Source organism: Calypte anna, chromosome 1, assembly GCF_003957555.1.
Source record: "Calypte anna isolate BGI_N300 chromosome 1, bCalAnn1_v1.p, whole genome shotgun sequence".
NCBI lineage: Eukaryota > Metazoa > Chordata > Aves > Apodiformes > Trochilidae > Calypte > Calypte anna.
This window is the reverse complement of record NC_044244.1, coordinates 191,603,304-191,617,475: the sequence shown is the minus strand read 5'-3', so window position 1 is coordinate 191,617,475 and position 14,172 is coordinate 191,603,304. Positions and strand designations below refer to the sequence as shown.

The 14,172-nt window shown below is 39.7% G+C and overlaps 1 protein-coding gene across 1 annotated transcript in view; it reads left to right on the top strand.

Moving 5' to 3' along the window:
- The window catches only part of DLG2 (discs large MAGUK scaffold protein 2), a 967,325-nt gene that overhangs the window by 123,919 nt on the left and 829,234 nt on the right, over window positions 1-14,172 (top strand).

Sequence of the window (14,172 nt, the reverse complement as noted above, 5' to 3'; positions counted from 1 at the left end):
TTTATCTGAGCAAATGCAGTCTGTGTCTGTGGGCTGATTTTGTACCAGAGCCAATTCCCCTGTAACTCTCTCTGGCACTCTTTAAGCTCTCCTTCAAGAAGGCAGCAGCCTTTTTAAGGGGTACAGTAGAGATGACATCTTGGTTCCTGTTTTGCTAGTTTTGTTCTTTTGCACTCAAGGATGTGTAACAGCCATATTTCAGTAATTGTTTAACAGCAACAGTCCTGAAGCTTTGCTTCACTCATGCTTCACTTGCAGAGATTCTTTCATATGCTTGCTGCAAAGAAATGGGTAACTGCAAAGTCACCATGTTATTAAAAACAAATTTATGACTAGCTGAAGTTAAATATCTTACCCATACCGGGTATCCATGCTAGTTATCTCTCTATAAATTTGTTATTTGTTCTGTGGCTTGTCAGTAACTTGAAGGCCAGCATTTCTATTCAGTGTCACTTTGGAGTTGCTTCTGAGTGTGTTTTAATGGGGTCAGGCTGATGTTTCCATTTTAAACCAAGAATTTTTATGTGTGCAGAACAGCATCATTCCATGGACAGAAATACTCCAGAGTGCAGTATTCTTGCCTTCATATCCCAAATCCCTACAGAAGAGTTTCAGTTGTCATGATGAGAATAAGAGCAACATGAGTGTCATGCCACTCTAAACAGACAATTTCTGTTCCCTGGGCAAGTCTCAGAGATGACATTGTTCTGCTTTTGCCATTTCCTTCTGCTTGCACAGTGTTAGACATGTTCACATAAAAAGCCTTTTTACTGTGTTGCCTCTCATTTTTATTTCCGTATCACCATCATATTAATGTGCCTTTCATGAAGGTTTTACTGGTCCTAGTCAGGATAGAACCATTTTAGATGACTCACTCTGATAGAAACTTTCTGACAGGGAGATTTAACTAGTTTTATAATTGTTTAATTAATTTAATATTGTTTTCTACTGACATTAGTGGGAGGGAGAACAGAACTGGGATGTCAAACAAACCAGAACAGCAATGATGAGAGGGTCACATCCAGCACAGCAAGTTTGTTTGCTTTCATTTTAATTTTTTTTTCACATTTATATAATATGCTTATCAAAACACCTCTAGGCAGTTTTCTGATCTGGGATTTGTTCTTACGTCTGCAAAGGATTGGGAGCAGGCCAGAACAGCTGCTTGGAACCAGAAACAATAAATTTCCCCAATGAAAATGTGCCTGAATATTAACCAGCATACAGAATTAGTCAAACTTTTAATTAAGCATTGGGTTTCTATTGTGATAAGCATTGAGGTATGACTATTGTGTAAATTCCACTTCTGTGTATCAAGGTAAAAAATAATAGATCTAACAATTAAAATACTATGAAAATACCAGTTCAGAAAAAACTCTTGTAATTTTAACATATTTTTTTCTAAAATAATTTTTATAACATGTTATGTTGTAACAAGAGCTGTTATCATACCAGAGTAATCTGAAAAAATTACCTACATAAAAATATCAGAATGTCCCAACAGGCTTCTACCATAAGTTAGCAGTTCTGCCAAAGAATGTGTGATACAATTCATTGTTTTTGATAGGTTGGTTATATCTTAACCACCTGCAAAAACAAACACATCAATTCTTAAAAATATAGTTCTTTGCCCTGTGAAACTGTAAGGGTTCTGTAAAAGTGATATTCAGGGACAAATGTACTCCAGCTAAGTTTCACTATAAAAATATTTCAGAGCAATTTGTCTTACTTACATGTTTATTAACTCAATCACTCACTCAACCTGAGCAACTAAGCAAGAGAATTCACTGCCCTCTGTGTCCAGAGGGCACAGGTCTCCATAGAGAGGTTTAAGAGTGACTGTGTATTTCTGCAGTCTACCAATGCTTCTGTATTAAACTGATTCTTAAATAGTTCCCAAGAATAAAGAAAGATATCACCCCAAGACTTCTGGATCATGGAATGATCACCCTGGCAGTGATTCCTGGGACAGGTGCATTTATCTTTGCTCAGTATGATAAATATATATGAAAAAGAAAATATCTTTCCTGCTTTGTTTAGTTTTTTATCAACTGGACATGTACTTGCAGGTTTTAACAAACAGTAAATACAATCCTAAATGTAACAACCCTGGAAATTAGGGGAAAGCTGCCAACTTGAAAATATGATTTCTTTTCATGTTTTATATGCATAATGTAGTTACAAATACATTGCTAGAGCCACAGCACTTTATGCATTTTCAGCTTGTACATTTTATGCATTTGACGGTGCTTAATTACCACCTGTATCACTTAAATCTGTAACAGGTTATAGTGAAAACTGCCCTTGGTTTAGAGATGAGACAATTTGCTGCTTATTTGCCATGATAATATTTAAGTGGATCATGAATAAAGCATTTGTGCAGACCTTTGTGTGCTATGAAGGAGTTGATTTCACCCTTCACCCTTCTCCTTCTTGATAAGAGTAGCAATTGACCTCCATGTCTGCTTCCTCAGCTCTTTGTGACATTTTCAATGAGGAATTTCCACGGTATTGCCACCATAAGTGCACAGGAGCTCTTCAGAAAGAGCTGAGAGACTATCTCATTTCGTCTTTAAAATTGTCTTTTGTCCTGGTAGAAGTGGTTGCAGTATAGCAATCATTCCTGATATGACATTCGCCTCCTGTTGATCAATAGTGTCCCACTGTTCACTCATGTTTCTCCAGTTTCTGTTGTCTTGAACAGAAATGGGCAGTTTGATGGAGCAGAACCCCCACCAGGCAGCACAAAGTGTCTGTGGGTGGATATCGACCCCCCCAAACCCAGAAAACTCGTTTTACAGATGAGTTCTGAAACAGAATTTTTAGTACATCTTCAAATATCTCATATTTTTAAATTGTCAGATTAGCTGAATATCACACATTCTACAGCTTGCACAGACCTATACAATCATAGAATCATAGAATTGGCTGAGTTGGAAGGGACCTCAGAGATCATCGAGTCCAACCCTTGAACCACCGTTGCAGTTGCTAGACCATGGCACTGAGTGCCACATCCAGTCTCTTTTTAAATATCTCCAGGAACGGATAATCCACTACTTCACTGGGCAGCCCACTCCAATGCCCATGGGGAGAAATGGCTGAACCCACTGAGTGATTTCAGCACTCCACTTGCTGCTAAGCTGATGTGTCTGGATGCTTCTGCTCCTTTGCCAGGAGGTCAGCCTTGTTACCTGATAGTGGTGTTCTGCTCGTTATTGCAGCTTCATAGTTTCTTCTCTGACAGGATGAACCAAAGTGATGAAGTTTTCCCAGGCCCTCCCGTTCTTTGCAGAAGTGTAGGGGAGCCTACTTGGTTTTCTGAAATGCTGTACATATTTTTTATATTTTTTTTTTAGCTCAGCACTTTCAGGTAGTCAAGATGTCTCTTTCTGAGAAAAGACAAGGCAAACAACCACTGTACAAGCTGGAAAAAATTAAATTATGAGTAAAAGACATAGCGGCTCTGAATTTGTTAATTACAGTGATAAGGACTAAAAGGCTCTGCTGAGAGATTTCAGGTCGTTCTTTACGTCAGCCTGGTGTCTTCTCACACATTTTTTGGTGGTGCATGAGTTTGTAGAAAACCAAAAGTAACAAAACACAGAGCTTTGTCTCATCCTATAGAGTAGGAAGATTCTTGACAGGCATATGCTGCTACTTACATAATAAGTATTCTTTTTTTGTGATATCTTGTACTTTTTTTGACAGCAAATGCTCCCAGGGTACCCAATGGTATCTTTGCTAGGTCAGCAGCAAGCCTGTAACTAGAGCTTTCAGAATTTAGGATGCTGGATATATTGTTGCCTGAAACAGTTCATCTCCTGCAGTTAGGGGTGTATTTCTTAATGCTATTTCTTTATTTAGTATCACTGCATTTCTTTGTGGCTTCTTTGCTTTTGTTCCCACCTAGGGTGTATGGCTGACACACATACATATCTGCTCTCACAGTGGGCAATTCTATTACTTTTGAGGATTAGAATTGTCATATATTACTCTTCCCTTGCAATTTATTATGACTATTTGTGATGATTTGGACAAGGACCAAAAACCTCCTTATATTGATTCTCTGTTCTAGGGAGAGCCATCACAGAGAGGGAAGGACTGATCTGACCTCCTTGCTCAGTGTTGCAGCTTTCTGTTCAACATGTAATGAACTTGGAAAAACAAGAGACTTTGTGTCCAGCTTCAAGGTGTTTTGTTGCAACTATGCCAAAAGACTGTGAAGGCTTGAAATGTCTTTGTGAATTGTGATCAGGTTCTTGGTCACAGATATGGTAGAAGGTTCCTTCACAGATATGTGGTAGAATGTTCCTAGCTAACCATAGCTAAGAAAACAGACACTGTAATTTTCCAAACTGAGAAATTACATCACTCATTGCAGATATTTCACTTAATAGAAGAACCTTAATTTTTGCCATTAAAAAGTTCAATATTAGAAGTGGACATCTCTTTTAGGGCCACCTCTTGTGAGCCCTGTTTTACAAAGAACTGCACAAAAACATGTCAGTAACATGATCTTGCTTAACTTCAGCTTTGCTAATAACCTAGTGAAATGCAAACTTGACTGGGTAGTAATAATGCAACAGGTTGTAAGAAATGGCCTACATATGAAAAATAGCACACTGTGCTGTAGAGCTGTGTGTTGATGAAATTACAATAATGTTTTTTGTCAGTCTTCTGAATACAACCAGAACTGGAATTGGAGCCCCTGATGGTGAGAAGTGAGGTTGTAGAATAACTAGTACATAGAAGTGATTGAGGATGCTTTGATCAGTGGTGACTGTATTTTCAGACAAGTTTTTAATCTGGCATTCCTCAAAATCTAGGTGGACATCTCTACCCAAGCCAGCCACCTCGATGGTAGAAACATCCCAACAAAAGAAAGCTGCCTAGACAAATTTCAAGTGCATAAAGTGGCAGACAGATTTAACATGAGGGGTTGCAGAGTCAGAGGCAGTTTTCAGGAGACTGGATTTATTGCCTCATCCAGCTTCCCTTGCTGTCAGTGAGCTGTAGCAAAGCCACCATTTCTCAAATGAAGAGCTATCAGCTTTATCTGGCACTTCTGGAGGATTTCTGGTCCCTGTAGGAAGCATAAGGGCTTTTTAAGGTAGTACGCATGGAAAAAGATTTTTGTGGACTTCAAGACTGTCTGCCTACAACCCTTGGCATTGCCTGGAACATGAAAAATTTGCTTCTTTTTTCACAATCCAGTTGACAGTGATGTTTATTTAATACGGTTGCAGCTGCCCTTACAATTCTGTGCTTCTACAGTTCAAAGAAGCTGAAGTCCCTGTATGGCCCATAATTTTTTAATAATCTTGGTCAGAAGCTTGTGCTATTAGTTCTTGGAGCCCTTATATGAAAGTGCAGCCTTCTGTCATCTCTCCATTAGGCAGTGGCAGATTCTTATCCAGCATTTAGCTCATGGCAGTTGTCAGAGAGGAAATCTGGCAGATCCATGGAAGTCCTACCTTCTGCAAGCACTGAGGGAATGTTTGTTTTCCTTTTCACTTCACATCGTCATCTGTTCTTCAACATTTAGGGAGCATGATGATGTATTCTGCAGATGCCAAAAGTCAAGATGACCTGAGTCATTCCACTGAACTTACGTTTTGAGTCTTTTTCCTTTTATATATATGTGGAAATAAACAAAAAAATCCCCAAATAATAAAATATGGTTAGCATTTTGTAATGTTTTGGAGGAGGGAAGCTGAACGAAGGGAGATGGCACTGTGTTTTGCCAAAGGTTTTGTTTAGCTGCAGTATTTTTGCATGTCAGCGTGAGTATATGTGATTGTATAGCTCAGCAACCAGGACTTAGGAAGGCAGCCTGCCACTGTAATGACAGCCACTGCTTACTTGCCCTCCTGATGGCTCTGGCTAAAACAAATATTTTTCTATAGCAAGGTTTAGGATGCTTCAAGCAAAACTTTCTAGAGAAGTAAAAGTCATTACAATATTCAATAGAGTTTTGATTTTGTAGTATCCGTGGTCTCCTCCTCCTCTCCTCTCCTCTCCTCTCCTCTCCTCTCCTCTCCTCTCCTCTCCTCTCCTCTCCTCTCCTCTCCTCTCCTCTCCTCTCCTCTCCTCTCCTCTCCTCTCCTCTCCTCTCCTCTCCTCTCCTCTCCTCTCCTCTCCTCTCCTCTCCTCTCCTCTCCTCTCCTCTCCTCTCCTCTCCTCTCCTCTCCTCTCCTCTCCTCTCCTCTCCTCTCCTCTTCTCTTTTCTGTCTTGTCTCTCTTTGTCTTTTCTTTCTTGTCTTGTCTTTAATACAGGCTTTATATCCTTGAATTAGTGTAAAACACCTTTGGTGGTCTTCCTAAGTATCACTTTATGACATACCAGTCTTGTTCTAAAATTGGGACCGGTTTTATTACTAATTTTGAATAGACAGACTTAAAGTCCCTCTTTCTGGCAAGAAAAGGCACAAAATTTTATCTAAGTGAAATGTGGGTAGTGTCCTCTGTAATTTCTCTGGAGGTGCATGTAAATAGGAAGAAACTGTGTGGGCTAGTGGTGGAGACAGGAGACTGAATTTTATTCTTGGGTTTGCTATGGGCCTGCATAGCATTTATCATGAGATAAATCAGAATTCAATCACATTACATGAGAGACTTTTTAAAGTGCATTTCCTACAAGATTATCATAAACTGCCTAGCACTGTTGGGTGTTTTTCCTATTTGGAGTTGTAATTCTATTGTATATATAGTTTTTCTTAATCTAGCATGTTACATATACATTTAATAATGAGGAATAGTATGATCAGAAACAAAAAGATATGATGCTTGTCATAGTAAAAATACAGTGCTGGACCTTATCCTAAACTGTGTGGTAACATATGCACACTCTTGTTCTCCTGAGAATTTGAGGGATACAGAGCTCTGAAAGGGATTGTCACAGCTCTTCTGGTCAAAGTAGAGGCTACTACAGCTAGCAGTAAATGAAGAGCTGACCCTGAAGGCCAAGGCAGTCCACAGGAGCCATTGCACTTGTTCTTTTCCATCAAAAACTCTAACCTTACATTCATAAATTCCCTATTATCTCTAATCTGAGGTCACTCTGCACCAGCTGTATGGAAGAATGGTTGCCAAGTAGTTCCTCATCTTGGAAGATAATATAATTGTTATTAATTAATACAGCCTCTCTCATTATAGTTGTAACAGGGAACAAGATAGAAATACAATGTCAGCAGTTAGGTAATTGCAATTTAATTTAATTGAGTCCACTTGTGAGGGTGCAGTGTTGGCAAAGGTGGAAAGGCACCAGCAAGATCCTCTGTGCTGCAGAGCTAGCTGCAGGTGAGGAGGAGAAGGGCCACCTTATCCTCTCTGTTCCTCCCATCATGATACCATTTAATTGTCTTGATTTGTAAAAATATTTCAGCTAACTCCCAAGAATTTATAGGAATCCCTTCTGCTCATGGATAAAAGTGAAGTCTAGCTCATCACATGCTACAGCAGTGTGTATGAAATATGAGAACTGCTCTCTATCTTCCTGGCCTGGAGAGTACTGCAGTGATTTACTTAAATGTTTTGCATCTCTGCAGCTATGCTCACTGCCACTGCTGCCTCAAATCTGCTCTAGCTATGCACCTTTCTGAAGAGTATAGCACTTTTTAATTTTTTTTCTGGTTTTCAGGGGAAAATACACCAACTGGGGGCTGCTACTGTGTAGGTCTCCAGTTAAGCTCTTGACTTCTAGCCATAGGATAAGTGTCCTAAGGGGAACTCCTCAAGTAGCAATTTGAGCCATAGGACTGGTGGGGATTTCTGGCAAACCCAGCATTGAGCACTAGACTGGGTGGTGAAATTCCCACACCGTGCTGTGCACATCTCTGAAGGGAAAGTATATTGGTTTCAAGAAGAATTAAATGTGAAAAGAACAATTAAAAATATTGTGTTATCATAGCAACCAAAGCAGTTGCAGTGGCTTTTTTAGTTTTTTAAAAAATAAATTAAAAAAAAATATATCCGCACTGATGCAATAAAAAATGACTCAAGAGAATAAATGTATCAGGTTGTTATGGAAACTGAAATATGTAGGTTTAAATTTATGTATCCAGAACTTTATGTAAGTAAAATAAACATTATCCTTCCTAATTAGCATATAATTCAAATATTATTTAATTTAATATCATTAGTCATGTTTTCTCTTGTAATTAATGACTTATTTTCTGTTTTCTATTTCCAAGTATTTCCATTTTCTTCCAGCTGTGGTCCATTTCTATTTTCAGGGCAAGATTGTGATTTCAGCAGTAGGGGCCACTGAAGTTAATGAATAAAATGTATGCAGATGGGCACAACTGGAACCAATCCATGTGCTTTAACATATTATTCTTTCTGCAGCTGACCTTTCTGCTCAGAGGGGCTTTTGGCAGGTGTCATCACTCCATGCTGGGAGGGACCACCCTGCAACTACAACTCCCTATCTTTTTCCCCAGCTTGACACAGGGCACATGGAGCTCCTTCTAAAGCCTGTTTCTGCATACAGCCTGCCCTCTTCAGCTGCAAATTTAGGTTCCAAGATGTTGTGTGATAGCTAGTTCTAAATGAGGATTCATTAATTATGTTCAGACTTTTAATTTTCCTAGTCCTTTTCCTCCAGCCTTTAGGAGAATTCAGTAATAGCTTCTGCTTTATTTGAACAGAATTATATCTTTAATATCCCGCATTACTCTCCATATTTCATCTTCTTTATGCTCAACAAAGTGCAGACCATTGGCTGTGTGGTAAGGAATGGTGAGAATGAGCATCAGGATCTGACTGAGTCCCAGTGAGCTTGGGGAAATGCAATGATGTTTTCCAAGTTTTCATCTTACTCATTCTGGTATTCAGAGGAGTCTGAATTTGCCCTATGGCATTTGGTAACACTGTTGCTAAGTATGATTTGGAGAACAGTCTATCAGGGTAAGAACTAAGCCATACATAAGTTAATTGTCTGCATTTCCTATGTGGATAGCTGCCTGGCATGGAGCTACAGCAAGGATGGTTTTTTGCCTGAAAACTGAAACTTATCTGTCCAGTCTCATGCTCTGAGTCTCATTCTCATATGAAGAGTGAATCATTTATCTTTTCATCCTTGCAGCAAGGATCTTCTTTGCAATGCTCTTTTTGCTCACTTCTCTTTGCCACATGCAGTCGGCCAACAGATCCTTCCAACCACCACTATCTAGTGTGCCATGTCTCAGCAGGGGAGGGACTGGGGCAAGGTTTGTGTTTGCAAGGAGCCTGGTCACTACACCAGGCCAAGGTCCTTCTCTGGTGCTAGAACCATCACAACCTTCAGAGCCCACCACTGACATTAGTGACGCTTTCCTCCCTGGAAAAGGAGACACCCAAGTGCCTTGGTTTGTGCCCCAGCTTGAAAAAAAAGCTCTGCATGAGTAACACTGGAGATGGATCAGCAAGATGAAGCTCCTGGGTGTGTCTTCTTGTTGATCACAACACTTGAGTTTGTGTAAGCAAATTACTCCAGCCAGCTGCATCTGAACTCTCTTTGGGAGAAGAAAAGCTGAAGTGTGAGCTCGTGTCTCTGCCCTGCCTGTTTCCTGCCTGGAAAGTCAGTTGTCTTGCCCCACACCAGAGTCCTGGTGCAACAGGATAATTGTGATATGGATAATTAGGGAGATGGGCTTGAAGTACAGGCTTTAGCCTAGCCCAGCCAAAGTGACTACTGAATAACTAGTAGCTTGGATGACAGCTTTTAGGCAGATGGTCAGATCTGTACTGAGGACGAGCAAATGCAAAGTTCACCAGTGACATTCTGACACCCAGAATCACACTGAGAGCAAGAGTTGCTTTCGGGAGGGTGGAGCAGCATTAAATCAGATCCTGACCTTTCCAAAACACAAGCCCCTGGAGCCACATAATTGTTCCTGTGCTCTAACACTTTTTATGTCTGTCATAAAATCTTCTGAAAGGTTGAATCCATATTAGTTAAAGTGGAATCGTAAAGATCCCAGGGTAAAATAAATACTGTTGTGATAATTATGCTTATTTCCAAATGCAATAATTTTAAATAAAAAATGAACACTTGGTGCAATTTATACAGAAAAATCCATGCCAAAATATAAATTTTTCTTTTATCCATTCACATTTACTGCTCATATTGGGAAGACTGGTGTAGAAGAGACTGTGATAACATTCTTCTAGAGCTTAGCCATGAGACCTTGTAGCAATCTGCAACATCACTTTGACTAGAGACAGCTGCAAAGACTGAGCTGATGTGATGTGATGTGGAGCAAACCTTGACATCTTCAAACAACATACTGGAACCCCTGGAAATAGAAGCAAAATCCTTCCTGATGACTAAATCATTTGACTGGGGATCCCAAGCAATGCTTTTTTAAAGGACTTCAGCACCACTCGATTAGGCTTCTTTTAAAAAGGATTTTGTGGAAGGGAGCCCTGTTGTAATAGTTCTGGACTGAATTTAAGGCCCAAATGAGGCAAATGAAACTCTGCCTAGCTTCTGTGGGATTATATTTCTGATTTTTGATTCTAGCGTGGCCTACACTGAGATTGTTTGAATTTTCAGTCATCTGTGATATCAGTGAAAGTTAATGCCTGCCAAGAAATTTGATGAATGACACTTCTTCCTGTAACAAGGACTACATGAGGCATTGAAGGAGAACTGGCAGGGGAGGGAAAAAGGAAAGCACAGCTTGTGGGCTTGGATTATTTCTCTACATAGCATTGCAAGAAAAACTCTTCAAGTCCCCAAAAATGCTTTGTGTCCACAAACTGCTTCAGATTTATAACTCTCTTATTGTTGTGGTCCAAGATTTCATCTGCAGGAGCCTAAACCAAGATGCTGACACTACATTTAGAAGTGCTGTCAAGTCTGCCTAGGTACAGCAGCAAGGTGCAGCCCTTGATGGAGGGACCAGAGACACCGAAGGTGTTCTTGCTGTCTCTGGCACGTTGTCAAGGATGAACTTGACTTGAGTCCAGTTTTAGTTTACACATGGCTTGAACAGAATGTGAGTTAGGTTGGCTGTACCCTGGAGTAGAGGTGTGCTCTGCTTTTTGCTAGTAGCAGTGTCCTGCTGTGCATCTCAGTTCAGCTCAGGTTGCTTCCTACTCCAGCATAGCTGCTAAATGAACTAATTTACATCAATGTCCTGTATAGTGGATAATTCCAGCATATGTTATGCTTTATTTTACTTTCCCCCTGTAGTTTTTAAAATGCTCTAATGATTTTTTAAAATGCTTACTTTTGAAAAAGTTAATTAAATAAAAGTATCTCTCAGCACTATGTATATTCCTCGGAGCATTTGATTACCAGGATGATAGATTTCCTGACAGATTTTGGCATTCAAAAGTTAAAGATTGCTGGGATTTTTGTACCTTTCCTCTGTTGATGTAGATCATTTGGTGCAAGCTGGCATATATCTGCAGGCTCTCCTGGGACTGGATCAGAGCTACCAATTCATGATATAACAGATCAGCTTCAGGTTTTGAATTTCTGTCTCTAAAAGCACACAGGAGAGCATTCCCTAAGTGGCTAGCTGTAGGAGAAGGTGCATTAGCTCTATGAACCCCAAAGGACTGCAGATTTATTTAGGCTCCTGGGCTGTAGCTCTCCTTTAATTCCACCAGCACGCCTGGTCCCTTTGCAAAGCTGATCAGCATCTTCTAGCCAAAAAGCAGTATATGTGCCCTAGAAAATATCCCATACAGGTGTGTGTGTACATAAATTCAAAGTCCTGGCAGCAGCATCCTGGTAAGGGCATGGAAAAGCAAAATAATGTTTGTGTGCCTGTTTTCTTATTTCTTAAACATTTTTTGTATTCTCAATGTTGAGCCTCACTCCAAGAAGTAAACATGTTGTATCTATTGTGGATGGCTGCAAGTGACTTATTGATAGTTATTAATTCCAGAGCAATGTGATAGACTGAGGGTTCTTAGAGTGTTTGGCTGCTATAGGAAGACCTCCTGTAGGAACTCCTGGAAACTCCATATGCCATAATGGCTTGTGAGGGCAGATGCTCCTTCTGGCTGGTTGCTGGCTCAGAGATGAACTGGAACATGCTGCCTGCTGAAAGTGGAACCAGTGACAAGTCTTTCATAATTCATATTGGTGTACTCTGGCCAAAAAAAAATCAGCAAGAATTTTGTTGACAGTTAACTGTGACAATTGTGCATATCCTAATAAGTGAGTGGAAAGATGTGTTATAAGCTTTGCTAAGCACTGTTAAAATTAGAAAAACTGACACGGTAGCTAATGTGATTAATAATGTGATTATTTTATTAATAAATATTTAAGTAATGCTGTAAGTTTGCACAGTGAGAGAGACATTGCCCTGAAGAGATTATGGTCTAAATGGTCACTGTTAATTATTATCTAAATAGATTAGCATTAATTATACGCAAAACTGGAAGACTGCTTTTGTTGTGATCTGTGATTCTCATGGTTGCTACCCATGTGAACAGTTACCAAATGAAGTTTCAGTGTGTTTTTGTGGCATTTGCTTGTAAAATCTCCATTTCCTCTGACCAGTTTGAAGAGAATAGGATAACATTTTCTTTTGTGAAGAGAAAGGTAACGTTGTTCCAACCCCAACCTTCTTGATACAGGGGTCTGATAAAAAGTGTAAACTTTTGGTGGTCTTAACTCAAACTTGAAGTCATTATTTCTATCAAGGTCAAACCAGCATGGTACACGTGCTCCACTTCATTCATACTGTGTCACCCTGGAGCTTCCAGGTTTTGCTTCTCATGGTGACTTGCACAGTTCAGGAATAATGAGTGCTGCTGAAATACCTCATTTGCATGAGCAGGCAGCTTTTGGAAACAAGTGTACAAATAATTTTAGACAGCATAGGCTTTTGTTTAGTCTAAAGATTGCTAACCTGTACTTTGTTCAAGTTTGGGAACCAATATTATTTTGCTAATGCTTGTTGAACTTTAATATGCTTGAACAGAGAGATGTACCAGATTGATTACAATTATTCTTGAGTTGTTTGTACCTTTCTCATGTCCTTGATTTTCTCCTCTTCGCAATGAGTCTGTGACCCATTTCCCTAAGGAAAACAACTGAAACATTTCATAGCATCTCATGACATTGTTTTATGTTCTTTCAAAATATTGGAGTCAGCTAAAAATTTGAGGAAAAAATTTGTATAATATGTTATATGTATAATATAAACAAACTGAAGTTCCTTATCCAGTTCTGCAGCTGCACTCAGCTAATGAACTCTGCCTGCAGTTTCTGCTGAAAATTGTCAAACCCTTTTTGAGAAGTTGCAGAAGCTCAGCTCCTTTAGGACCAGGCAGAGTTTGGTCTTGATGATTGGAGCAAATAAATAATATACTGACTTGCTTTGTTGGTATTATTGCCTGTAAACAATAACAGCAGAAAACACACAGGTATTCAAAGAAGGCAAAGATGAAATTAAAATTTTTATACATGCTTGAGGAGTTGCTTGGGCTTTCTGTAAGTGCTGAGGCAAGATGCAAGGCATAGGTTCAGTTCTGAACTGGCCTGCATAATTTTGACCTTGTTGCCTGGCTTTCTCTTCATCCCTTGCAGATTACAGACTTGGTAAACAAGTTGAAGGAGGGCATGGTTCTAGGTGACTGCAAGAATCTAAGACTGTAGGGAGGACATTCCTGGTGCCCTGAGTGTTCAGCCCGCTGTAGTGCTGAGCTGCTGGGTCTGGTCCAACATTTAAACACATGCTTTACTGGAGCACAAAACTAATGCCATTGGCTCCAGTGAAGTTAAAAGCACGTGTCTAAGTAGTTGCCTGGAGTGGGGCCAGTGCTCAGTCTTTCACTGGACAGAGCCCCACATAAACAATGTAGTATCAGAGGAGAAAACATTTGCACATGTGAATGTGATTTGGCTATTTCTGTGGCACTGGCTTGTTGTTTTCTAAGTTGTGCTGGCAATAGTTGGTCTGTTTAAAATCCTAACAATTTTTTTTTGCCTGTTTTTTTAAAATTGGCTGCAGTCCTGGTGCAAAGGTTGAAAAAAGGATGGGTCTAAGGCACTCATGGCGTCTCTGATGCTCAGCTCTGACAGATACAAAATACACTGTACTCTGAATTCACTCTGCATTCCTCTTTATGTTCCTGCTAAGTGCTAATTTTATCATTCAAGTTAGTGTCAGTCATCATGTTTCCTTTAAATCCTGACTCTTCCAGCACAAATTTGCAGGATAGAGC